At 39.0% G+C, this 25685-nt stretch overlaps 1 protein-coding gene across 1 annotated transcript in view; it reads left to right on the top strand.

Annotated features, from left to right (window-relative positions):
- Positions 1 to 12296, top strand: part of OPHN1 (oligophrenin 1) — a 623734-nt gene extending 611438 nt beyond the window's left edge. Inside the window, exon 25 of the mRNA XM_070461909.1 lies at positions 12024 to 12296. The gene's annotated coding sequence lies outside the window, so the exon portion shown is untranslated. The remainder of the gene's footprint in view (positions 1 to 12023) is intronic.
- The last annotated feature ends 13389 nt before the right edge of the window (positions 12297 to 25685 follow it).

Here is a 25685-nt window from a genome sequence, read left to right as displayed (position 1 = left end):
GTCCATAGGGTCACAAAGAATTGGACACAACTGAAGCAAATGAGCATGCATGCACACATGGGGCCAATGGAGTGCAAAGTGAAGGTGCCCAACATTTTCTCAGAGCCTGGAAGGAAAGGAGCGTGTCAGTCCAGGTAGGTTGGGTCTAGATGGGTTGGTCCAGGGACTTCCCTGATAGCTCAGTGGTAAAGAAATCACCTGCAAATGCAGGAGACATGGGCTCAACCCCTGATCTGGGAAGATCCTACATGCCACAGATCAACTAAGCCTGTGCACCACAACTACTGAGCCTGTGCTCTAGAGCCTGGGAGCCACAACTACTGAGCCCATGCACCACAGCTACTAAAGGCTGCACTCACTATAGCCTGTGCTTCACAACAAGAGCGGCCACCACAATGAGAGGCCTGTGTACTGCAGCTAGAGAGTTGTCTCTGCTTACCACAACTAGGGAAAAACCTTTGCAGAAACAAATACCCAGTACAGCAAAAATAATGTTGTTTTTTTTTTAAGATGGACCGTTACTACATGCAAGGCAGCAAAAGAGACAAAGATATAAAGAATAAACTTTTGAATTCTGTGGGAGAAAGCAATGGTAGGATAATTTGAGAGAATAGCATTGAAATGTATATATTACCATATGTAAAATAGATGACCAGTTCCAAGTTCCATTCATGAAGCAGGGCACTCAAAACCAGTGCTCCGGGATAACCCAGAGGGATGGGGTGGGGAGGGAGGTGGGAGCAGGCTTCAGGATGGGGGTACACATGTGTACCCATGGCTGATTCATGTCAATGTATAGCAAAACCATCACAATATTGTAAAGTAATTATTCTCCAATTAAAATAAATTATTTTTTAAAAAAAGATGGGTCAGCCCCAGGAATACCCTCTGCAGAGTAATATTTCCACTGATTCCCCATGAGACAGGTGGGCCTCCCTCTTGTGGTTTGCATTCAAGTTGTATCATTTCCTCTGAAACTCTATGAGGCCCATTTCTTGAAGCCCCAGGCCCTGAGCATGCCCCCAAAAAGTGCCTGAATTAAGGCTGCAACAAAGAGTTTTCCTGATTCTGGAGAACAGGGCTACACAACGACTTTCACTATACCTTACATTTCCCAGCATTTGACAAGACTGTGGGAACTAAGTTTCCACTCGTATTGTCAGCCCCGGATTTATTCCTCTTCTTTCTACTTCCTCAGTTATTTCCATCTAGGTACCATGATGCTGGCAGGTGCTGCTCTACTGTAATTTCCAGAGCTATCATGATGTGAAGGCAGGTAGGGTATGGACAACCTCAGTCCTGTCACTCACCTCTTCTCCACCCCTGCTACCATCCCTTAATACTCAGAATTCTGTCTCCTTTCTGAGCTTGAGATCTAGAAGGACTCAGTAGAAGTTGAGATCCTCTATTCTCCATGTCTCCTTTGCTAGCCCTGGCCTCTAAACCCCCTGAAAGGAACTCAAATTCCATTATCCGTATTCATGCCTCAATCACGACTGGCAAGTTACTTTACCAAAATAACCATGGTTGGCCCTTAAATAATGCTCAATTAATATTAACCAGTGGTGGTATTAGTAGCAGCAGCAGCAACAACAATAGCAGTGGCTGCCTTAGTTGCTATGTAAGAATGGATTCTTCTCTATACCTATTCAAGTCTAGTGGACCATGCTCTGCCATTCAAAATCTTCCCAAATGTTAACTATCTATCACTTGATTCTTGAATTCTTCAGTATAGTGAAATGATTGTCTGGAAACAGTCATGTTCATTGGCCCTATACCTAGCTACCCTGATTCCCATCACCCTGTGGAACCTGTCCTCATGCATGGTTCAGTTTCCCCCAAATACTTATTCTCTTATGCCAGAGTTTCTTGTAAATACTCGAGGCCCACTACTCTGGCCTGTGCAGTTTCCAACAGTCAGGTCTATGAAGCATTACTGAAGCATTCCTATGACTTGAGGAATAGAGACTTCTTCCTCCTATGGCCATTAAACTTATGGTTATGTGGCTTAGGTACCTTCACCCTCATGAAGATGCCTGATACTCTTCTGGGGAGCAGCTGTTTTTCCCACACTCCTTATTCTCTGTTCCTCTACATTTTTTTACTCTTATTGTCATTACAATAATGTTTATTGTGTTTCCTCAAATGTCTTCAGTGAGCAAGTGGGTAGGTCTTGAAGGAGATATAGAAGAAAAGCACTATCCTGCTGCTGGTTGATTTCACACTTAATTAGAAATTAATCTTGCCTCTTGGCTGTCCAGGGTACGTTCATATCCAGCAAAAAATCACATTATTTTCCCTGAAGTGAATAAGGCATCACAAAATACCTTTGGATATGGGTGTAAAGATTCTTTCAATGAATTTGAAGAGCTCTGGGAAAGAAACAGGCAGCTAAGTAGCCAAACTGGTTCCACTGTGACAAAGCAGAAAACGGACTTAGTCCTGACCACAAGTAAACAGTTTATAAGAATCTGATCCAGAACCTTTGCATAATGTGTCCTTCTAGAATTCAGAGCCTGGGGAGTTGAAACAAGCCCCATAATGGAACTGGGTGTCCCCTGGGACCAAGGGAAGGAAATAAACTTGTTCAACATTTGTGTGTCAAACATAGCTGGGAGAGGCCTGAATCCTTGAGCCTTCCCAGTAGATCTGGCAAAAGAGTTAGGGTGGTAATTGGGTTAAAAAATGTACTACAATTGGACAGGCACATTGCATATATTTTCTATACATTGTCTCATTTGAACCTTTTAACCACCTCATTTTAGTTCCATTTTATCTATAAAGACTTGAAATACAGAAAGATTGTTACTTGCTCAAAGTTTCATAGAGAGCAAAAGGTAAAAGTCTAGATAGGAATGGACTCCTAAGCCTATACAAAACATATTTTCATTACTAAAACATTCTCTAACACAGAAGACTCCAGTACCTAGTGTTGAACCTGTTTTCAAGAAAGAACTTTTCATTGCTTTTGCTGCGATGCTGGAGGTGGAGCAAGGAAGAGTAAATAAGATTGTGGCCAGTACCTGAAGCAAGTTGTGGTAGGAAAGGTGAAGGACCACTTATAGCTTATATGGAGACTGTGTGAATTAGGCAAAAGCACCCCTTGCTCAAAATACTTTATAACCATCTGCCAGAAAATTGTAACAAATACATAAATCTCTGATTAAGATGTGAGAGACACCACTAGATGTGGCCATATCAACCACATTCAATAGCCCCAAGGAGGTGAAATAATCATGGGGATAACTGAAGCATTAATGAGTGTGCCTCAGATCCATGTAAGGACTAGATGGTCATTCTACAGCTTATAGCCTTAGCAATTCTAAATGAGAAGAGATTATGGAGCTTAGTTCGTGGGAAGGATGGGCTTTGAATTTATAGAATTAACTTACATTTTCAAAGCCCTGAAAATTTTAGGATGCTGATTGGGAGCTGAGAGAAAGAATTGGGCAATGGGGGAGAGAAAGGCCCTCTGCTAAAACTTTTACACTTTTTTATGTACTCCTCAAAACAGTCAAGGGAAAGATAGTATTATCTTAATTTTAGATGTGAGAGAACTGAGGCTCTAAGTTTAAAAACTTACCTTAGATCACACAGATATTAATTGGTGGTCCTAGGATTTGCCCCCAGGTGTGTCTAACACAAGAAATAGTACTTTTCTTCCTTTGCAATGCAACTAATGGGCATTTAGGTGTGCATTCAATCAGTCAGAAGCATTATGTTGGTGGCAGCCTTAGAGAATAAAGAAGCTCCACAAATCATATTCAGAAGTGCATGATCCTTGACTGAGCAAAGGGTAATAACCAATACCCAGACTATAATGATGGAAATCATACCTGTACAAGGCAGTGAGAGTCTCCCTAGTGATCATCAGCTTTACCCTACTCACAGAAGGGTTTTCAGTGGTAAGTGGAGATCATACTTTCCTCCCTTACCACCCCAGATTTCCAGAAAACCCTAAGGTATCCATAGACATATACACATCTATGAATGATATATACCTTTATCAGTTCTGGGTCAAGAAGGTATGGCCATGGAAATTTCTTCCCTTGCTAATTTGACTCTAGTGTGAAGGAATCTGAAACATATGTAAGTTTCTGGGGTATTTTTGAGCCAGATAGTGTTATGATTCTCAAGCCCTGCTTTCATAATCTACAAAGTTCCAATCCTCCAGATGACTATCTCTATTCTTGCCATCATCTCAGCAGCCATTTCCAGATATGAAGGTAAAATGGAGGTCAGAGAGAGCTAGCTAAGCAATATCAAGCTGCAGTGAGGGAACAAGGGAGGGTGGGCACAAAAATTCACAAGACAGAGAAACCACATACTTTCTCTCAAGCTTTACAGATTGGTTCTCTCTAGTTCAGCTATTAACCTTAGTCTTTCTCCAGGTTTAGGAGAAAAAGCTGATTTCCTTCTGGGAGAGTCTGCCTCCTGATCTAGTTCCTTTCTTTTCTTTTCTTTGCTTCTCCAGGCCCAAGAATGGAAGAATCAAGAGATTTTAAAGGAATAGAAATGGCTCCATATTTTAAAAATATATGACATTGACTCTGTGTCAGACATTCTCAGTGCTTTACAATATTAATACATTTAATCCTACAACAATACTATGAGGCAGATACTATTGAGACACAGAAAGGTTATACATGACTTGCTCATGGTCATATAGCTAAGAAGTGAAGGAACCAGGATTCAAAACCAAGTTTTCAATTCTGAGGGGTTTTTTTTCCCATTTATTTTTTTATTAGTTGGAGGCTAATTACTTTACAATATTGTAGTGTTTTTTGTCATACATTAACGTGAATCAGCCATGGATTTACATGTATTCCCCACCCCAATCCCCCCTCCCACCTCCCTCTCCACCCGGTCCCTCTGGGTCTTCCTGGTGCACCAGGCCCGAACACTTGTCCCATGCATCCAACCTGGGCTGGTGATCTGTTTTAACCAGTATTTTGTACTGCTCATGTAATACAGTAGGAAAAATATTGGCTTTAAAAGTCAAGTACCTTCTGAATTCCAATGCTTATTCCGACACATCTTAGCTACTTTACACCCTGGGAAATCATTTCCCCTAAACCTTAGTTTCCTCACCTGTAACATGAGGATGATGGCACATGCCTTTCAGGGTTGTAGTAAGGAATAAATGGAAAGTGTTCAGCCCAGAGTAGGTATTCCAAGTTGATTCTTCTTTTCATTTTCCTAAGACTTGATACTAGACTGATTTAATATCCAAACTCAATAGCCACATCAACTTAGACTGTGCCAGAGTTAAACTAAGCAAACACTGGTTAGCACTATAGGTGGCATTCACTTCTGCTGGAGTGCTATATTTCCACCAGAAGAGCTGATATAACTGGCATTTCTAAAGACAGAATTCTATCAGAATTATTTAGCTATATGGTTCTGTTTATGCACAGACATGGGGAAGACATGGCCAGCAGAGAGATATTTGCAGGAAATGAAGGCATTGTGCCCAACCAAGAAGTCTCATTCACACTCCTGCATGTACCCCGCAAGGTACCACCAGCACCTTTAGTTAATGGATGGACCAATGAACCTAGGTGGAGATACCTTTCTTATCCCATAGAGTATGAAGTTGTAGAGCTGAAAGACACTCTAAAGGTCATATAGACTAATTTATCATCCAACTTGGTCTAGTGAAGCACCCAAATGCTAGACTTAGGCAGGCACATGTTCAAATCTTCCTTTCCTACTCATTAGCAATCTAGTAGGCAAGTTATTTCTCTTTTCTGAGACTTAGTTTTTTCACTTGTAAAATTGAGATCAATAAGTGCTCACCTTTAAGAGTTGTGAAGATTCAATGAGATAATAAAGATAAAATGTCTGGCACACGTAAAATATTCAGTAAATTGTAGATCTTAATTCTGGTCTCATCTGTGTAACAAATCAACAAACTTCAGGAGTTCCCAGTTGAGAACAAAGTTGGTTCATAAAGGCTCTTCATGACCTACTCACAAAGTCTTTCATGAAAAGAGTCATACAAGACTCTGCCATGTAGACTCTGCCTCATCTTCTTCCTGTTTTCCCCAGTCACACACTTTAAATTCTGTGAAAACTGGACCTGTGAATGTTCTCAGTTACATTTGCAATGGTCCTGCAGGAATTAAATTGATAATTTTCAAAACTGTGGGCAGGGTTAGTGGTATCAACAAGACATGGTGAAGCATTCAAGGTCTAAGAATGACAGGAAGCCATTACACTTTTAAACTGGAGGAGTAAATAAATGGGAAAGTATTACCAGCACCTAGAGAGAGCTGGAGCTGTGAAGAAATTCCTAGTAGGAACTATAATCAGGAAAAATTCCAGACAGTGTCAGAAATGAGAACTAGAGCAGTAAAGTAGTGAGGAAGAAATAGCAAGACCTCTTCTCCTCCCACTCTTGACCTGTCAGTGCCTCTTGTTAGCCAAACCCAGCCAGAAGACATCAGACAAGTTAATACAATCATAAGATTAGCCTCTTGGAACACAGAGGAGGGAAGATAATGGCAGAGAATGGATCTGGAGGTGGCAGATGACAGCCAAAGAATAACTACTAAGTAAGCTCAGCTTTCCTACCTCCATTCCTTTCATATTTGGTTCCCTAAAACTGTAATGATATTTTGTGAACCAATGAATTCCTGTTCATCTTAAGGTCCTGCTCACCTTCTTCATTTCATTATAGTCACTCCTTCTCCATTTCATTATAAAAATATAATGGGCTTTATTTCATGAGTCTTTCCCTGATAGCTCAGTTAGTAAAGAATCTGCCTGCAATGCAGGAGACCCCGGTTCTATTCCTGGGTCAGGAAGATCCCCTGGAGAAGGGATAGGCTACCCACTCCAGTATTCTTGGGCTTCCTTCATTGCTGGTAAAAAATCTGCCTGCAATACGGGAGACCTGGGTTTGATCCCTGGGTTGGGAAGATCCCCTGGAGAAGGGAAAGATTACCCACTCCAGTATTCTGGCCTGGAGAATTCCATGGATTGTATAGTCTGTGGGGTCACAAAGAGTTGGACATGACTGAGCCACTTTCGCTTTCATTTCAGTATTGAAAAAAAGCCTTTTCCATTTCATTATAGTCACTCCTTCTCCAATCATACTGATTTTAGTGCTGATAATACTATGTATTATACTATGTATACTATGTATTTTTGCCTGATTTCCTGAAGAGAATATAAACTTTTCAGGGGTATGAGCTTAGTTTTATTCAACTCTGTATTTCAAGCTCTTTGCACAAGGTATGGCCCAAATGTACCCCAATTAAATGGGTTAAACTGACCAAATCAACTCCACCCTAGAAGCTTTACCATAGGACAGTGTCTTCAAGACATCCAGACACCAAATTAATTTTCATTAACATCCTTTAGATTCCTGTCCCTGGAGTAGCCTTTCCTAACTAGCCAGTTGCTATAGAACAAGCAGCATTCTTTAGCGTTAGTTTCATTTGGAGGCCTCACAGAAACTATCTCTTGACAGTTAACAAAAGCTTTTAAAACAAATTTTACCCAAATAGAATATTCTCATTATATGCCATTTGGAAATATTATGGGAAAAGCAAAATTCTCTGAAACAGGCAATTACATTTTTCACCAAATTCCAAATATTGCTTTAGGCTTCACCTCCTGGAGAAGGACATGGTAACCCACGCCAGTATTCTGGAGAATCCTATAGACAGAGGAGTCTTAGCAGGCTATAGTCCATAGGGTCTCAAAGAGTTGGATATGACTGAAGCTACTGAGCATGCACACACTTAGGCCTCTCCTAGTGTTTTTTATCCAAGCCTAGGGAGCCAAATAAGGGCAGTGTGTGTAACAGGCAGTGGTAACAGAACATCAGTTCAATTAGTCTTCTTCAGATGGGAGCAGTACTTTTCAGATGGCCTCCTGAGTGCCTGCAAGCCCCTCAGACATTTCATTTAAGGATAATGACTGGACGGTGTGGATAGAACTGAAGAAGCTAAAAAGGATAAGAATATGTCCTATGAGTTGCTTTTCATCTGTGTCAACATGGTTAAAGATTCATTGCTCTTAGACAAGGCCAAAGTCAAGGGCTACTTCCTTTAAGAATGTTCCAACCCAGACTTTTTTAAAGCTCAACTTAACTTAATTATCCTTTTCTCCAGAGCCTTCAATACTTTCTGCTCTCTGTAGCAGCTTCCATGAAGAAAAGTATGAAAAGAATGGTGGGAATTTAGGCTCTAGCTCTGCCACTCACTTGCTGTGGAACTTAGATGTCTCCTTCTTTTCTATGGATTTCAGTTTTGTTATTTGCAAAAATGAGGAAAAAGACAGTTATGTACATTGGAGAAAGTAAGAAGAGATCAATAAATCTGCCAAATAGGGAAGGGAGACCCAGAGAAATATGATGTTCAAATTGGCTAGATGTCCTAGGCATGGAGGTAAGAATGAGAATGGCAAATGGAAGGACTAGCAAGTTACCTGATACAGATGCAGCTGATGTGTGGAAAGCAATGCATGGAGGGGAGTGGCACAAAATGAGACATAAAAGGAAGCTTTAGGTCTGTTTATAAAGGGTCTTGAATTCTTGAAGGCCATTAAAGCTTAAGAACCAGGTAGATGACATGGGTAGTATAGGGGAATTGTTCTCAAATGTTTTGATCTCAGTATCATTTATAATCTTAAAAATTACTGAGGACTTCAAAGAAGCTTTGATGTTGTGGGAGATATCTATTAATGTTTACCATATTGCAAATTAAAACTGGGAAATTTAAAAAATTTTATTGCTTCATTGAAAAAATAATAATACAATTATACTCCAATAAAAACAATACTAAACCAATATATATTAACATATTTTTATTTAAAAATATGTTTTCTTGTTTCATTTTAAAAAACTTTATTGTAATATAGTTGATTGACAATGTTGTGTTAGTTTCAGGTGTACAGCAAAGTGACTCTGTTATGCAGATACATATATCCACTCTTTTACAGATTCTTTTCCAGATTCTTTTCCCATATAGGCCATTACTAAGTATTGAGTAGAGAGTTCTCTGTGCTATACAGCAGGTTATTATTAGTATTTTATGTATAGTAGTGTGCATATGTCAATCCCAACATCCCAATTTATCCTTCCTTCTCTTACCTCCTGGTGACTATAAGTGTTTTCTACATCTGTAACTCACTTCTATTTTATAAATAAGCTGATTTGTACCAATTTTTTAGATTCTGCATGTAAGTGATATCCTATGATGTTTGTTTTTGTTTTACTTCACTCAGTATGACAATCTCTAAGCCCACCCATGTTGCTGTAAATGGTATTATTTCATTATTTTAAATGACTTGAGTAATATTCCACTGTATATATGTACCACATCTTCTTTATCCATTCCTCTGTTTAATGTACATTTAGGTTGCTTCCATGTCTTGGCTATTGTAAATAGTGATTCAATGAACACTGGGGTGTATATATCTTTTTTTTAATCTACTTAAAAATATAATTTACTAAATTGTTGTAAGCCATAATGATAAAAAAGGATTCATAGAAAGGAATATTAGACAAGTATACATTTCTGATAAATTTCAGAGTATGTATCTTTTTGAATTATGGTTTTCTCCAGTTTATGCCCAGGAGTGAGATTGCTGGCTCATATGAATAATGCTGTATTGTTAGCTTTTTAAGGAACCTCCATAATATTCTCTTCATTCCTACCAACAATATATTAATAGGAAGATTTCCTTTTCTCCACGCCCTCTCAAACTTTTATAGTTGGTAGATTTTTTTATGATAGCCACTCTGCCAGGTGTGAGATGATTGGATTGGGTTATTTGTTGTTGTTGTTTTTCATATTGAGCTGCATGAGCTATTTTTATGTTTTAGAGATTAATCCCTTGTCAGTTGCTTCATTTGCAAATATTTTCTCCCATTCTGAGGGCTGTCTTTTTGTTTTGTTTACGGCTTCCTTTTCCGTGCAAAAGCTGCATATATTTTCCAAAAATAAAACACATTGAGAAGAATGGTATCATTTCAGATTTTCCCTGAAACTCTTTTTCTATGGTTTAGTAGAAGACAGCCAGATTCTAGTGGCTGTTTCTGCATTTAGTCTATTATGATGTGATTTTATTTGAAGGAAATAAAGAAAATCTGGCCTCACTCAGGTATGTGGATAATCTTTGTGCATGCATGCTCCGTTGTGTCCAGCGCTTTGTGACCCTATGGACTGTAGACTGTTAAAATGCTATACCAAAACTCCACAAGTATAGTTTTTTAAACTTTAGTTACAATGTGGATCCAAAAACTATCTTAATGAACTTTGCATATTCTATGACATTGCAATCCATTGATCTGTATTGCACTTTGAATGAATAATTTACCCAGGAATGATTTTGGAGCACCACGTCTTGGTCATTTGGAAAACTTTTAGTACACTTATTAACACAAATCCTGCATGTACATTTCATTATACACTAATTCTAAAAGACTGTGTTAACTGAAAGAGACACGTGCACCCCAATGTTCATCGCAGCACTGTTTATAATAGCCAGGACATGGAAGCAACCTAGATGCCCATCAGCAGACGAATGGATGAGGAAGCTGTGGTACATATACACCATGGAATATTACTCAGCCATTAAAAAGAATTCATTTTAATCAGTTCTAATGAGATGGATGAAACTGGAGCCCATTATACAGAGCGAAGTAAGCCAGAAAGATAAAGACCATTACAGTATATTAACACATATATATGGAATTTAGAAAGATGGTAACAATAACCCTATATGCAAAACAGAAAAAGAGACTCAGATGTATAGAACAGACTTGTGGACTCTGTGGGAGAAGGCGAGGGTGGGATGTTTCAAGAGAACAGCATCGAAACATGTATATCTAGAGTGAAACAGATCACCAGCCCAGGTTGGATGCATGAGACAAGTGCTCGGGCCTGGTGCACTGGGAAGACCCAGAGGGATGGGGTGGAGAGGGAGGTGGGAGGGGGGACTGGGATGGGGTATACATGTAAATCCATGGCTAATTCATTTCAATGTATGACAAAAACCACTGCAATGTTGTAAAGTAATTAGCCTCCAACTAATACAAATAAATGGGGGAAAAAAAATTTCCTCAACTCTTAAAAAAAAGAAAATTAAGACTACCAACCTAATAGAAAAATGAGAAAAAAATACTAATAGTAGTTCATGCAAAGAAAATTCAAATCTCTTAACTATTAATAATAAAGCAAATTAAAATAGAAAAAAAATAAAAGACTGTGTTAATAATACCATTGATCTTATAAAAAATGTTGTGGGAAACTCTCAAGCTCATGGTGGAAGATAAAATTTTTTTCTAAAATTCCAATTTTTACTTGAAAAGTCAAATGTCATCATTGACAACAAATATTGTCACTTGTTTTCCTTAAAGTGACAAGTTCACATCATTCATTTTAAAGAAAATATTTGCCAAATACCCGTCTGACTAAGCATAGTATATCTCTCAGTTGCCCTGTCAATTAAAAATTATGTTCTATGAAAAAAGCAGCTAGTTCAGCCCACCATTCACAAGTGCTTTCCCTGAGACAACCATCATATTTTGTTGTATTTGTTTTATTTTTAATTTCCATTTTATCACATAGAATATTAGAAAGTTACATACTCTAGGATTGAGGTTTTAAAAAATTAATATTTTTGCTGCTTAATCAAGGACATTTTAAAAGTGAAAATGTCTTATTTTTTTCTGGGAGTTAGTGGTTGTGAAGAATCTAGTGACCACTTAATTTAATGAAATTCTTATGCATGCTAAGGTGCCAGCCATGCAAATATCCACACAATGAAAAAGGTAAATGACTTTCATACAAAAATACTAAAAACTTAGTATGATTATGAAAATAGTTTTGACCTCAAAGTGAAAGTGAAGGTGTTAATCACTCAGTCATGTCCTACTCTTTTTGACCCATGGAAAGTAGCCTGCCAGGCTCCTCTGTCCATGGACGTCTCTAGGCAAGAATACTGGAGTGGGTTGCCATTCCCTTCTTCTCGACCCAAAGACTGAACCTGGGTCTCCTGCATTTCAGGCAGATCCTTCATCAACTGAGACACCAGGGAAGAATGGACACCCTAAAATTATCTCAGGAACCTCCATGAGACCACAATTCTCTTCTCTGAGAACTCCTTATAGAGATGTGTTTTGAACGAATGGAATACTGGAAACAAGAAGACCAGTTAGGAGATGGTTGCAGATAATACAAGTGAGAAATTATAAGAACTTCAACTAAGGCAATCTCAATATGAATGGTGTGGCAAGTATTAATGCAAAAAAATTAAAATATTCAATCAGTGTGACTGCATTCCTTCTGTTATATTTTCAGTAGCTTCCTCTAAACTGACCACTTACTGAAGTCCTATCAGTTCAGTTCAGTTCAGTCGCTCAGTCGCGTCCAACTCTTTGTGACCCCATGAATCGCAGCATGCCAGGTCTCTCCATCACCAACTCCCGGAGTTTACTCAAACCCATGTCCATCGAGTCGTTGGTGCCATCCAGCCATCTCATCCACTGTCGTCCCCTTCTCCTCCTGCCCCCAATCCCTCCCAGCATCACGGTCTTTTCCAATGAGTCAACTGTTCGCATGAAGTGGCCAAAGTATTGGAGTATGAGTTTCAGCATCAGTCCTTCCAATGAACACCCAGGACTGATCTCCTCTACGATGGACTGGTTGGATTTCCTTGCAGTCCAATGGACTCTAAAGAGTCTTCTCCAACACCATGGTTCAAAAACATAAATTCTTCGGTGCTCAGCTTTCTTCACAGTGCAACTCTCACATCCATACATGACCACTGGAAAAAATATAGCTTTGACTAGGTAGACCTTTGTTGGCAAAGTAATGTCTCTGCTTTTTAATATGCTATCTAGGTTGGTCACAAATTTCCTTCCAAGGAGTAAGTGTCTTTTAATTTCATGGCAGCAATCACCAACTGCAGTGATTCTGGAGCCCCCCCAAAAATAAAGTCTGACACTGTTTCTACTGTCTCCCCATCTATTTCCCATGAAGTGATGGGACCAGATGCCATGATCTTAGTTTTCTGAATGTTGAGCTTTAAGCCAACTTTTTCACTCTCCTCTTTCACTTTCATCAAGAGGCTTTTCAGTTCCTCTTCACTTTCTGCCCTAATGGTGGTGTCATCTGCATATCTGAGGTTACTGATATTTCTCCTGGCAATCTTGATTCCAGCTTGTGCTTCTTCCAGCCCAGTGTTTCTCATGATGTACTCTGCATATAAGTTAAATAAGCAGGGTGACAATATACAGCCTTGACATACTCCTTTTCCTATTTGGAATCAGTCTGTTGTTCCATGTCCAGTTCTAACTGTTGCTTCCTGACCTGCATACAGGTTTCTCAAGAGGCAGGTCAGGTGGTCTGGTATTCCCATCTCCTTCAGAATGTTCCACAGTTTATTGTGATCCACACAGTCGAAGGCTTTGGCATTATCTATAAAGCAGAAATAGACGTTTTTCTGGAACTCTTGCTTTTTCGATGATCCAGTGGAAGTTGGCAATTTGATCTCTTGTTCCTATTCCTTTTCTATAACTAGCTTGAACATCTGGAAGTTCACGGTTTACATATTGCTGAAGCCTGGCTTGGAGAATTTTGAGCATTACTTTACTAGCATGTGAGATGCGAGCAATTGTGAGGTAGTTTGAGCATTCTTTGGGATTGCCTTTCTTTGGGACTGGAATGAAACTGGAAATTTTCCAGTCCTGTGGCCACTGCTGAGTTTTCCAAATTTGCTGGCATATTGAGTGCAGCACTTTCACAGTGTCATCTTTAAGGATTTGAAATAGCTCAACTGGAATTCTGTCACCTCCACTAGCTTTGTTCATAGTGATGCTTTCTAAGGCCCACTTGACTTCACATACCAGGATGTCTGGCTCTAGGTGAGTGATCACACCATCATGATTTTCTGGGTCGTGAAGATCTTTCTTGTACAGTTCTTCTGTGTATTCTTGCTGCCTCTTCTTAATACCTTCTGCTTCTTTTAGGTCCATACCATTTCTGTCCTTTATCGAACCCATCTTTGCATGAAATGTTCCCTTGGTATCTCTAATTTTCTTGAAGAGATCTCTAGTCTTTCCCATTCTGTTGTTTTCCTCTTGCATTGATCGTTGAGGAAGGCTTTCTTATCTCTCCTGTTCATTCTTTGGAACTCTGCATTCAAATGGGAATATGTTTCTTTTTCTCCTTTGCTTTTCACTTCTCTTCTTTTCACAGCTATTTGTAAGGCCTCCTCAGAAAACCATTTTACCGTTTTGCATTTCTTTTCCATGGGGATGGTCTTGATCCCTGTCTCCTGTACAATATCACGAACCTCCGTCCATAGTTCATCAAGCACTCTGTCTATCAGATCTAGTCCCTTAAATCTATTTCTCACTTCCACTGTATAGTCATAAGGGATTTGATTTAGGTCATACCTGAATGGTCTAGTGGTTTTCCCTACTTTCTTCAAGTCTGAATTTGGCACTAAGGAGTTCATGATTTGAGCCACAGTCAGATCCCGGTCTTGTTTTTCCTGACTGTATAGAGATTCTCTATCTTTGGCTGCAAGGAATATAATCAGTCTGATTTCGGTGTTGACCATCTGGGGATGTCCATGTGTAGAGTCTTCTCTTGTGTTGTTGGAAGAGGGTGTTTGCTATGACTAGTGCATTCTCTTGGCCAAACTCTTAGCCTTTGCCCTGCTTCATTCCGTACTCCAAGGCCAAATTTGCCTGTTACTCCAGGTGTTTGTTGACTTCCTACTTTTGAATTCCAGTCCCCTATAATGAAAAGGACATCCTTTTTGGGTGTTAATTCTAAAAGGTCTTGTAGGTCTTCATAGAACCGTTCAACTTCAGGTTCTTCAGTGTTACTCATTGGGGCATAGACTTGGATTATCGTGATATTGAATGGTTTGCCTTGGAAACGAACAGAGATCATTCTGTCATTTTTTAGACTGCATCCAAGTACTGCATTTTTGACCCTTTTGTTGACCATGATGGCTACTCCATTCCTTCTAAGGGATTCCTGCCCACAGTAGTAGATATAACGGTCATCTGAGTTAAATTCTCCCATTCCAGTCCATTTTAGCTTGCTGATTCCTAGAATGTCGATGTTGACTCTTGCCATCTCCTCTTTGACCACTTTCAATTTGCCTTGATTCATGGACCTAACATTCCAGGTTCCTATGCAGTATTGCTCTTTACAGCTTCAGACCTTACTTCTATCACCAGTCACATCCACAGCTGGGTATTGTTTTTGCTTTGGCTCCATCCCTTCATTCTTTCTGGAGTTATTTCTCCACTGATCTCCAGTAGCATATTGGGCACCTACCGACCTGGGGAGTTCCTCTTTCAGTATCCTATCATTTTGCCTTTTCATACTGTTCATGGGGTTCTCATGGCAAGAATACTGAAGTAGTCTGCCATTCCCTTCTCCGGTGGACCACATTCTGTCAGACCTCTCCACCATGACCCGTCCATCTTGGGTGGCCCCACATGGCATGGCTTAGTTTCATTGAGTTAGACAAAACTGTGGTCCGTGTGATCAGATTGGCTAGTTTTCTGCTTTTATTGTTTTAGTGTGTCTGCCCTCTGATACCCTCTTGCAACACCTACCATCTTACTTGTGTTTCTGTTACCTTAGACGTTGGGTTTCTCTTTATAGCTGCTCCAGCAAAGTGCAGCCGCTGCTCCTTACCTTGGAAGAGGGGTATCTCCTCACTGAAGTCCTATAAACATACTCAAATATCTTCTATCTTAATAAAAATTCTCCCTCAACCAATATTTCCTTCTCATCCTCTTCTCTCTTTAGCTACTTCTAGTTCCTGCTCTATTTTTCTCCTGTACATAGCCAACCAAGGCTTTTGAAAGAAAGTGAAAGAAAGTGAAATCACTCAGTCTTGTCTGCCTCTTTGCTACCCCATGGACTGTAGCCTACCAGGCTCCTCTGTCCATGGGATTTTCCAGGCAAGAATACTGGAGTGGGTGGTCATTTCCTTCTCCAGGAGGTCTTCCTCACCCAGAGGTCAAACCAGGTCTCCTGCATTGTAGGCAGACGCTTTTACCATCTGAGCCAAAAGGGAAGGCTTTTGAGAGACTTGATTATTCTCAAAGTCTCAAATTCCTTACCTTCTCTCACATCTCAACCTGCTACTATATGGCTTCCCTTCCTACCACTTAACAAAAATTGTTCTTGCCGAGGTCACCAAGTACCTCAGTGATATTAAAACCAATAACACTTTTCAGTGCTGATTCTATTTTTCCTTGTTACATTTGACGCCAGTGTCCAGTCTTAACTCATTGAAATTCTTCCCAGGGCAATATTTTAGTTCTCCTTCTGCCTCTTGGCTCTTTGTTCTTCATCTCCTCTATTGGTTATTAGTGGACTTTCCTTAGAGATCAGTCTTAAGCCCTTTCCGTCTCCTATACATGTTCTTCCCTGGAGATTCATACATGCTCATGGCTTTAAACAGCATCTTTTTGTCAAAAAATTTCAAATCTCTCTCTTCAGCCCATACATATATTCTGAGCTCCAGATTTACTAACCCAGCTACTCATTTAACATCTCTGAAAGACTCTGGCATTTCAAAATAAACATGTTTAAAACCAAGCACTTGATTTATTTCCTATCTCAGTCTAAATATGTTCTTCCTTCTATTAATAAATATTAGCTCCATCTATTAATACAATTGCTCATGTCAAAGATCCTTTCTCTCACTCACCACCCAAATGCGTCAGTTGTTGTTGTTGTTCAGTCACTAAGTCATGTCTGACTCATTGGAGCCCCTTGGGCTGGAGCACACCAGGCTCCTCTGTCCTTCACTATATCCCCAAACTTGCTCAAACTCATATACATTGAGTTGATGATGCCATCTAAGCATCTCATCCTCTGTCACCCCCTTCTCCTCCTGCCCGAAATCTTTCCCAGCATCAGAGTATTTTCCAATGAGTCGGCTCTACACAGGAGGTGGCCAAAGTACTGGAGCTTCAACTTCAGCACCAATCCCTTCAATGAATATTCAGGATTGATTCCTTAAGGTTTGACTGGTTTGATCTCCTTGCATTCCAAGGGACTCTCAAGAGTCTTCTCCAGCACCACATTTAAAAAGCATCAATGCTTTGGTACTCAGCCTTTTTTATGGTCCAACTCTCACATCCATATATGACTACTGGAAAAACCATAGCTTTGACTATATGAAACTTTAGTCGAAGTAAAGTTATGTCTCTATTTTAAAATTTTCCATCTAGGTTTGTCATAGCTTTTCTTCCAAGGAGCAAGAATCTTTCAATTTCATGGCTGCAGTCACTGTCTGCAGTAATTTTGGAGCCCAAGAAAATAAAATCTGCCACTATTTCCACCTTTTCCCCATCTATTTGTCATGAAGTGATGGGACCAGATTCCATTCCATTTTTTTGAAAGTTGAGTTTTAAGCCGGCTTCTTAATTCTCCTCTTTCAACTTCATCTAAAGGCTTGTTTTCTTTTTTTTTTTTTCTTTTTGCTTTCTGCCATTAGAGTGGTATCATCTACATATCTGGGTTTGTTGATATTTCTTCTGGAAATGTTGATTCCAGTTTGTGATTCATCCAGCCTGGCATTTCACATGATGTACTCTGCATATACGTTAAATAACCAGGGTGATGATGTACAGCCTTAACATAATTCTTTCCCAATTTTGAACCAGTCCATTGTTCTATGTCCAGTTCTAACTGTTGCTTATTGACCCACATACAGGTTTCTCAGTAGACAGGTAAGGTGGTCTTGTGTTCCCATCTCTTTAAGAATCTTCCACAGTTTATTGCAATCCACACAGTGAAAGGCTTTAGCACAGTCAATAAAGTAGAAGTAGATGTTTTCCTGGAATCCCTTTGCTTTTTCCCATAGCCTCCAGAATGAAAAACACTATCACAGAAAGCTAAAAAACATTAACACATGGACCACAATCTTGTGTAATTCATAAAGCTATGAGCCATGTCATGCAGGGCCACGCAAGACAGATGTATTGTGGTGGAGAGTTCTGACAAAACGTCCACTGAAGAATGGAATGACAAACCACTGCAGTATTCTTGTCTCGATTACCCCACTATGAACAGAATGAGTAAGAGGGCTGATATTCTGAAATATCTGGAAACTTCTAACACAAGTTATGTTAGACAGGTATAGCCTGTCTATAGACAGGTATAAGCCTGCTATCCATATAAGAAATGGTATCCTAGTAGAGCACAGTTTGTATTGAGAGCATAAATATAATTTATTATCATAGGGGTGATGAATTTTTCTTCCTTGAAATGCACAGATACTTTGAGTGGAATCAAATCATTTATTTAAAGCGGACTGAAGTGCCTCTGAAGAGAACAAAATGACTATCATAGCCAAGATACCCTCCTAATATATAAGCCTATTTCTGATTGACTAGGCCTTGCTGATAGGATTATAATGACCTTCACATTTTGCTGACATGAAGTCAGTTTAATTTTTATAAGACTGAAGGTTTGGATAAAGTGATTAGCCTCCAACTAATAAAAATAAATGAAAAAAAAAAATAAAGGGACTTTTAAAAGGAAGTTGTCTCTTGAAAGATTTAAAGGAACCGCCATTAAATGTTTGATATAGAATTCGGGTGAGAGGTGTTTAGTAGTTATCATCTGGGGAAAACGTATAAGAGAATTTTGAGTCCTCTTCAATGATAGGAAACCATAAGGATCAGAAATAATGGGATAATGATAAGGAAGATCAGGAGATCATCTTAGTGGTTTAGTTAATCAATCCCTCAAAGTGGATTAATAGGCAGATTAGTAGTAGAGTAAAGGGACAGGTAGTGTTGAAGAATCATAAAACTAAACTGTTCCACTGTCTTGAACCAAGGAACAGAGGGAAGCTGTCCCTATTGGATGTGATAGGCTCCAGGGAATTTGTAAGAATCCTGTTTAGATTTTAGTTAGAATAGATATTCAGTAGTCAGGAAGGAGGAATGTAGCTATTCTGAGCTGGGAAATATGCATGTAAAGATCTATAACTTCAGGTTTTATTTCTGTGTCAGTTGTTAGCAGTATCTGATAAGGTCCTTTTCCACAAGCCTAAAGGGCAGTGTTTTTTCCAAAAGATTAAATCTCAGGTTTGAAGATCATATAAAGATTTATTTTTGTGTATGTTTTAGAAATGGAGTGTCTTGAGTGTCACATGAGTCACATGAGTCTCTTGAGATAATTAATCATATCTGCTTGCAATATAAAATTCTTGAGGTGGTCTATTGCTATTTTATAAGGAGATAAACTTCAGATCCCAGAGAGAGTTGGTCTTCCATGCATTAAAGGTAATAGCATTGCTTTAGTATATGAAAGTTCAAGAATTTCTGAGAATGTTTTTAATTTTAGTTTTAAAATTCTGTTAGTTTTCTTTTCTCCCTAATGACTGTGGGGAAAAAGACACTTGATTATTTTGGCTAAAAGTTGAAATTTTACATATTTCCCTGATAATATACTGGTAAAATTAGAATCTATGTTGATAGAGAGATAAATAGGAATTCCCTGGGTTGGATAAAGGAATCATTGAGATTGGGGACTGTTTACAGTGTTGTAGCTTTACCGTAAGGAAAGCTTTAACCCACTTTAAGAATAAATAAAAATTAACTGGAAAATATCATAGCCTGTAGCATAAAGTATTTGTATGAAATCCATTTGAAGGTGCTTAAAGGGCTTTTAAGGCTTTGGTTTCTGCCCACCTCCTACCTTCCCAGTTTTGCCAGGATTGATTTGTTGGCAAGTAGGACAGGTTTTGGGTCATCCTCTGCAATACCTCTAAAATTACTCCACCAATGATGGTTTAATATTGTTGCCAGTTTATCTCTGCAATTGTGAATAATGACATGAAACAGTTTTACTAAATTCCATTTTAAATTGTTTGATGCTATCAGTTGGCAATCCAGAGAGTGCCAATTATTCAGTTCAGTTCAGTTCAGTCGATCAGCCTCATCCAACTCTTTGTTACCCCATGGACTGCAGCACGCCAGGTATCCCTGTCCATCATCAACTCCTGGAGCTTGCTCAAACTCAGGTCCATTGAGTTGGTGATACTATCCAAACATCTCATCCTCTGTCATCCCCTTCTCCTCCTGCCTTCAATCTTTCCCAGCATGAGGGTCTTTTCCAGTGAGTCAATTCTTAGCATCAGATGGCCAAAGTATTGGACCTTAAGCTTCAGCATCCATCCTTCCAATGAATACTCAGGACTGATTTCATTTAGGATTGACTGGCTTGATCTCCTTGCAGTACATATTCTTCTGCAAAACCACAGTTCAAAAGCATCAATTCCTCAGCACTCAGCTTTCTTTATGGTTCAACTCTGACATCCATACATAACTACTGGAAAAATAATAACTTTGACTATACAGACTTTTGTAGGTAAAAGAACATCCCTCCTTTTCAATATGTTGTCTAGATTTGCCTTAGATTTTCTTCCAAGGTGTAAATCATCTTTTAATTTCATGGCTGCAGTCACCATCTGCAGTGATTTTGAAGCCCCCCAAAATAAAATCTGTCATTCTTTCCATTGTTTTCCCATCTATTTGCAATGAACTTATGGGACCAGATGCCATGATCTTCATTTTTTGAATGTTGAGTTCTCAGCCAGCTTTTTCACTCTCCTCTTTCACTTTCATTAAGAAACTCTTTAGTTCCTCTCAGCTTTCTGCCATAATGGTGGTGTCATCTGCGTATCTGAGGTTATTGATATTTCTCCCTGAAATATTGACTCCAGCTTGTTCTTCCTCCAACCCAGCATTTCATATGATGTACTCTGTGTATTCTTGACACCTCTTCTTAAAATCTTGTGCTTCTGTTAGGTCCATATCATTTCTATCCTTTATTGTGCCCATCTCTGCATGAAATGTTCCCTTGGTATCTCTAATTTTCTTGAAGAGATCTCTAGTCTTTCCCATTCTATTGTTTTTCTCTATTTCTTTGCATTGATCACTTGTTTTCTCTCTCTCTCCTTGCTATCCTTTTGAACTCTGCATTCAGATGGATATGTCTTTCCTTTTCCCCCTTGTTTTTTTTTTTCCTTCTTCTCTTCTTTTCTCAGCTATTTGTAAGGCCTTCTCAGACAACCATTTTGTCTTTTTGCATTTCTTTTTCTTGGGGATGGTTTTGATCACTGTCTCCTGAACAATGTCATGAACCTCTGTCCATAGATCTTCAGGCACTCTACCAATCAGATCTAATCCCTTGAATCTAGTTGTCACTTCCACTGTATAATCATAAAGGATTTGATGTAGGTTATACCTGAATTGTCTAGTGGTTTTCCCTGCTATCTTCAATTTAAGCCTGAATTTTGCAATACGGAGTTCATGATCTGAGCCACAGTTTGCTCCGTCTTTTTTTTTTTTTGGCTGACTATATAGAGCTTCATTATCTTTGAATGCAAAGAATATAATCAATCTGATTTCAGTATTGACCATCTGGTGAGGTCCATGTGTAGAGTCGTCTCTTGTGTTGTTGAAAGAGGGTGTTTGCTATGGCTAGTGTATTCCCTTGGCAAGACTCTGTTAGCCTTTGCCCTGCTTCATTTTGTACTCCAAGGTCCCATGTGCCTGTTACTCCAGGTATCTCTCGACTTCCTACTTTTGCATTCCAGTCCCCTATCATGAAAAGGACTTTTTCTTTTGGCTTTAGCTCTAGACAGTCCTGTAGGCCTTCATAGAACTGTTCAGCTTCAGATTCTTCAGCATTAGTGTTTGGCACGTAGACTTGTATTACTGTGGTATTGAAAGGTTTGCCCTGGAAACAAAGAGAGATCATTCTGCGTCTCTATTTCTGCCCTGTAAATAGATTAATCAGTACCATTTTTCTAGATAACATATATATGTGTTTACCCACGGTATTTGTTTTTCTCATTCTGATTTACTTCATCTTGTAGAACGGGCTCCAGGTTCACCCACATCAATTCAACTGACTCACATTTTTTCTTCTGTATGGCTGAGTGATATTCCACTGTATCATAGTTTCTTTATCTATTCATCTGTACCATAGTTTCTTTATCTATTCATCTGTTGATGGACACCTAGTTTGCTTCCATGTCCAGGCTATTGTAGATACTGCTCCAATAAGCACTGGGGTACATGTATCTTTTTGAATTATGCTTTTCTCAGAGTATGCTGTCCTTGTTAGTATAGTGGTGAGTATCCCCACCTGTCACGTGGGAAACTAGGGTTTGATTCCCTGACAGGAATGCAACACACCCTTTTGGGTTTCCCTCATAACTCAGTCAGTAAAGAATCTGCCTGCAATGCAGGAGACACGGGTTCAATTCCTGGGTCAGAAAGATCCCCTGGAGAAGGAAATTGCAATCCACTCCAGTATTATTGCCTGGAAAATCCCATGGACAGAGGAGCCTGGAGGGCTACAGTCCATGGCATCACAAGGGTTGGACACATCCATGTTGCTGCAGATGGCATTATTTCATTCTTTTTCATGGTTGAGTAATATTCCATTGTATATGTGTAACACATCTTCTTTATCCATTCCTCTGTTGATGGACGTTTAGGTTGCTTCCATGTCTTGTCTATTGTGAACAGTGCTGAAATGAATATTGCGGTGCATGTAATACTTTTGGATCATGTTTTTCTCTGAATATATGCCCAGGTGTGGGATTTCAGGGCCATATGGTAGCTCTGGGCTTCCCTGATAGCTCAGTTGGTAGAGAATCCACCTGCAATGCAGGAGACCCCAGTTCAATTCCTGGATCAGGCAGATCCCCTGGAGAAAGGAACGGCTACCCACTCCAGTATTCTGGCCTGGAGAATTCCATGGACTGTATAGGTCCATAGGGTTGCAAATAGTCAGACATGACTGAGCCACTTTCACTTTTATGGTAACTCTATTTTTAATTTTTAAAGGCACCTTCATACTGTTCTCCATAGTGAATTTCTTGAATTTATTTTTCTGATCTTTTGTTATTATTGTATAGAAATGCAACAGTAGAAATTCCATATATTAATTTCACAATTTTCAACTTTACCAAATTCATTGATTCACCCTAGTAGTTTTCTTGTAGCATCTTTAGGGTTCTCTATGTATAGTATCATGTTATCTGCAAACAGTGACAGTTTAGTTTTTTTTTTTTTTCAATTTGAATTCTCTTTACTTCTTTTTCTTCTCTGATTGCTGTATTTAGGACTTCTAAAACTATGTTGAGTAAAAGTGGTGAGAGTGGATGTACTTGTGTTGTTCCTGCTCATAGAGGGAATGCTTTCAGCTTTTCACCATTGAGTATGATGCTAGCTATAGGTTTGTTATATATGGCCCTTGTTATGTTGAGGTATGTACCCTCTATTCCCACTTTATAGAGAGTTTTGTTTTTATCATAAATGGGTACTGAATTTTGTCAAAAGCTTTTTCTGTATCTATTGAGATCATATGGTTTTTATTCTTCAATTTGTTGATGTGGTGTAGCACATTGATTTGTGGATGCTGAAAAATACTTGTATCCCTGGGATGAATCCCACTTGATCATGGTGTATGATCTTTTTAATGTGTTGTTTGATAGAGATTACTAGCATTTTGTTGAGAATTTTTGCATCTATGTTCATCAGTGATATTAGCCTGTAATTTTCTTTTTTTGTGGTATCTTTTTGTTATCAGGGTGATGGTGACCTTATAAAACAAGTTTGGAAGATTTCCTTCCTCTACAATTTTTTGGACCAGTTTCATAAGGATAGGTGTTAACTGTTCTCTAAATGTTTGCTAAAATTCACCTTTGAAGCTGTCAGGTCCTGGAGTTTTGTTTGTTGGAGGTTTTAATCACAGATTCAACTTCAGTACTCTATTTCTTCCTGGTTCTGTCTGGGGAGACTTTACCTTTAAAAAAAAAAAGAATTTGTCCATATCTTACAGGTTGTTCATTTTATTGGCATACAGTTGTTCATAGTAGTTTCTTATGATCCTTGATATTTCTGTGGAGTCAGTTGTAGCTTCTTTTTCGTTTTTAATTTTATTGATTTAAATTTTCTTTCTCGGTGAGTCTGGCTAAAGGTTTATCATTTTTTTAATCTTTTCAAAGAATCAGCTTTTAGTTTCCTTGATCTTTGCAATTGTCTTCCTTGTCTTTATTTTATGATTTCCTGCTTTCTACTAACTTTAGGTTTTGTTTTTCTTTTTCTAGTTGCTTTAGGTGTAAGGTTGGGTTGTTTCCTTTCCCAGTGGATCTTCCCAACCCAGGGATCAAACCTGTGTCTCCTGCACTGAAGGTGGTTCCCTTCATTGCAGGCAGATTCTTTATTGACTGAGCCACAAGGGAAGCCATTTATGGCAGATTCTTTATTGACTGAGCCACCAGGGAAGCCATTTATCGTGTTTCTTGAAGTATGATTGTATTCTTTCTTAGAAATGCTTTTGTTGCATCCCATATGTTCTGGACCATTGTGCTTTTATTTTCATTTGCCTTTGCTGCTGCTAAGTCGCTTCAGTCGTGTCTGACTCTGTGTGACCCCATAGACGGCAGCCCACCAAGCCCCCCATTCCTGGGATTCTCCAGGCAAGAACACTGGAGTGGGTTGCCATTTCCTTCTCCAATGCATGAAAGTGAAAAGTGAAAGTGAAGTTGCTCAGTCGTGTCTGACTCTTAGTGACCCCATGGACTGCAGCCTACCAGGCTGTTCCATCCATGGGATTTTCCAGGCAAGAGTACTGGAGTGGGGTGCCATTGCCTTCTCTGTCATTTGTCTCTAGGTATTTTTTTTAATTTCCCCTTAGATTTCCTCAGTGATTCAATGGTTGTTGAGTAGCATTTTGTTTTACTGCCATGTGTTTGTGGTTTTTAAAGGTTTTTTTCATCTAGTTTATTTCTAATTGCATAGCGTTGTGATCAGAAAAGATGTTTGATATAATCTTGATCTTAATTTACCAAGGCTCGCCTTATGGCCCAGCACGTGGTCAATCCTGGATAATGTTCTGCCTGCACTTGAGAAGAATGCATAATCTGCTGCTTTGGAGTGCAATGTTCTATAAGTATCTATTAAGTCCAACAGGTTTAAAATGTCATTTAAGGCCTGTGTTTCCTTATTAATTTTCTGTCCAGATGATCTGTCCATTGATGAAAGTGGAGTATTAAATTCCTCCACTATTATTGTATTACTGTTGATTTCTCCCTTTATGGTTGTTAATATTTGCTTTACATATTGAAGTGTTCCTATGTTGGGTGTATATATATTTACTTGTCATATCTTCTTGGATTGAACCCTTGATCATTATGTATTGTATGTTGTCCTTCCTTGTGTCTTGTAATATTCTTTATTTGAAAGTCTATTTTGTCTGACATGAGAATTGCTACTCTGGCTTTCTTTGGCATCCATTTCCGTTGTTTCGGTCTGTATATGTCCCTAGGTCTGCAGTGGCTCTCTTGTAGATAACATATATTGGAGTCTTATTTTTGTATCCACTCAGAATGTCTATGCCTTTTGGTTGGAGCATTTAATCCATTTACACTTAAAGTAATTATACACACACACTCACACACACACACACACGTGTGTGTGTGTCTGTATGTGTGTTTACACATGCGTGCGTGTGTGTTATTTGTGTGGGTTCCTGCTGGCATTCCCTCAATAGTTTTGGGTTCATTTTTGTGGTTCTTTTTATTCTCATGTATTTCCCACTAGAATAGTCCTTGTAGCATTTGTTTTAATGCCACTTTGGTGGTGCTAAATTCTC

The sequence above is a fragment of the Odocoileus virginianus genome, chromosome X (genome assembly GCF_023699985.2).
Source record: "Odocoileus virginianus isolate 20LAN1187 ecotype Illinois chromosome X, Ovbor_1.2, whole genome shotgun sequence".
Classification (NCBI taxonomy): Eukaryota; Metazoa; Chordata; class Mammalia; order Artiodactyla; family Cervidae; genus Odocoileus; species Odocoileus virginianus.
This window is presented reverse-complemented; position numbering and strand designations above follow the sequence as displayed.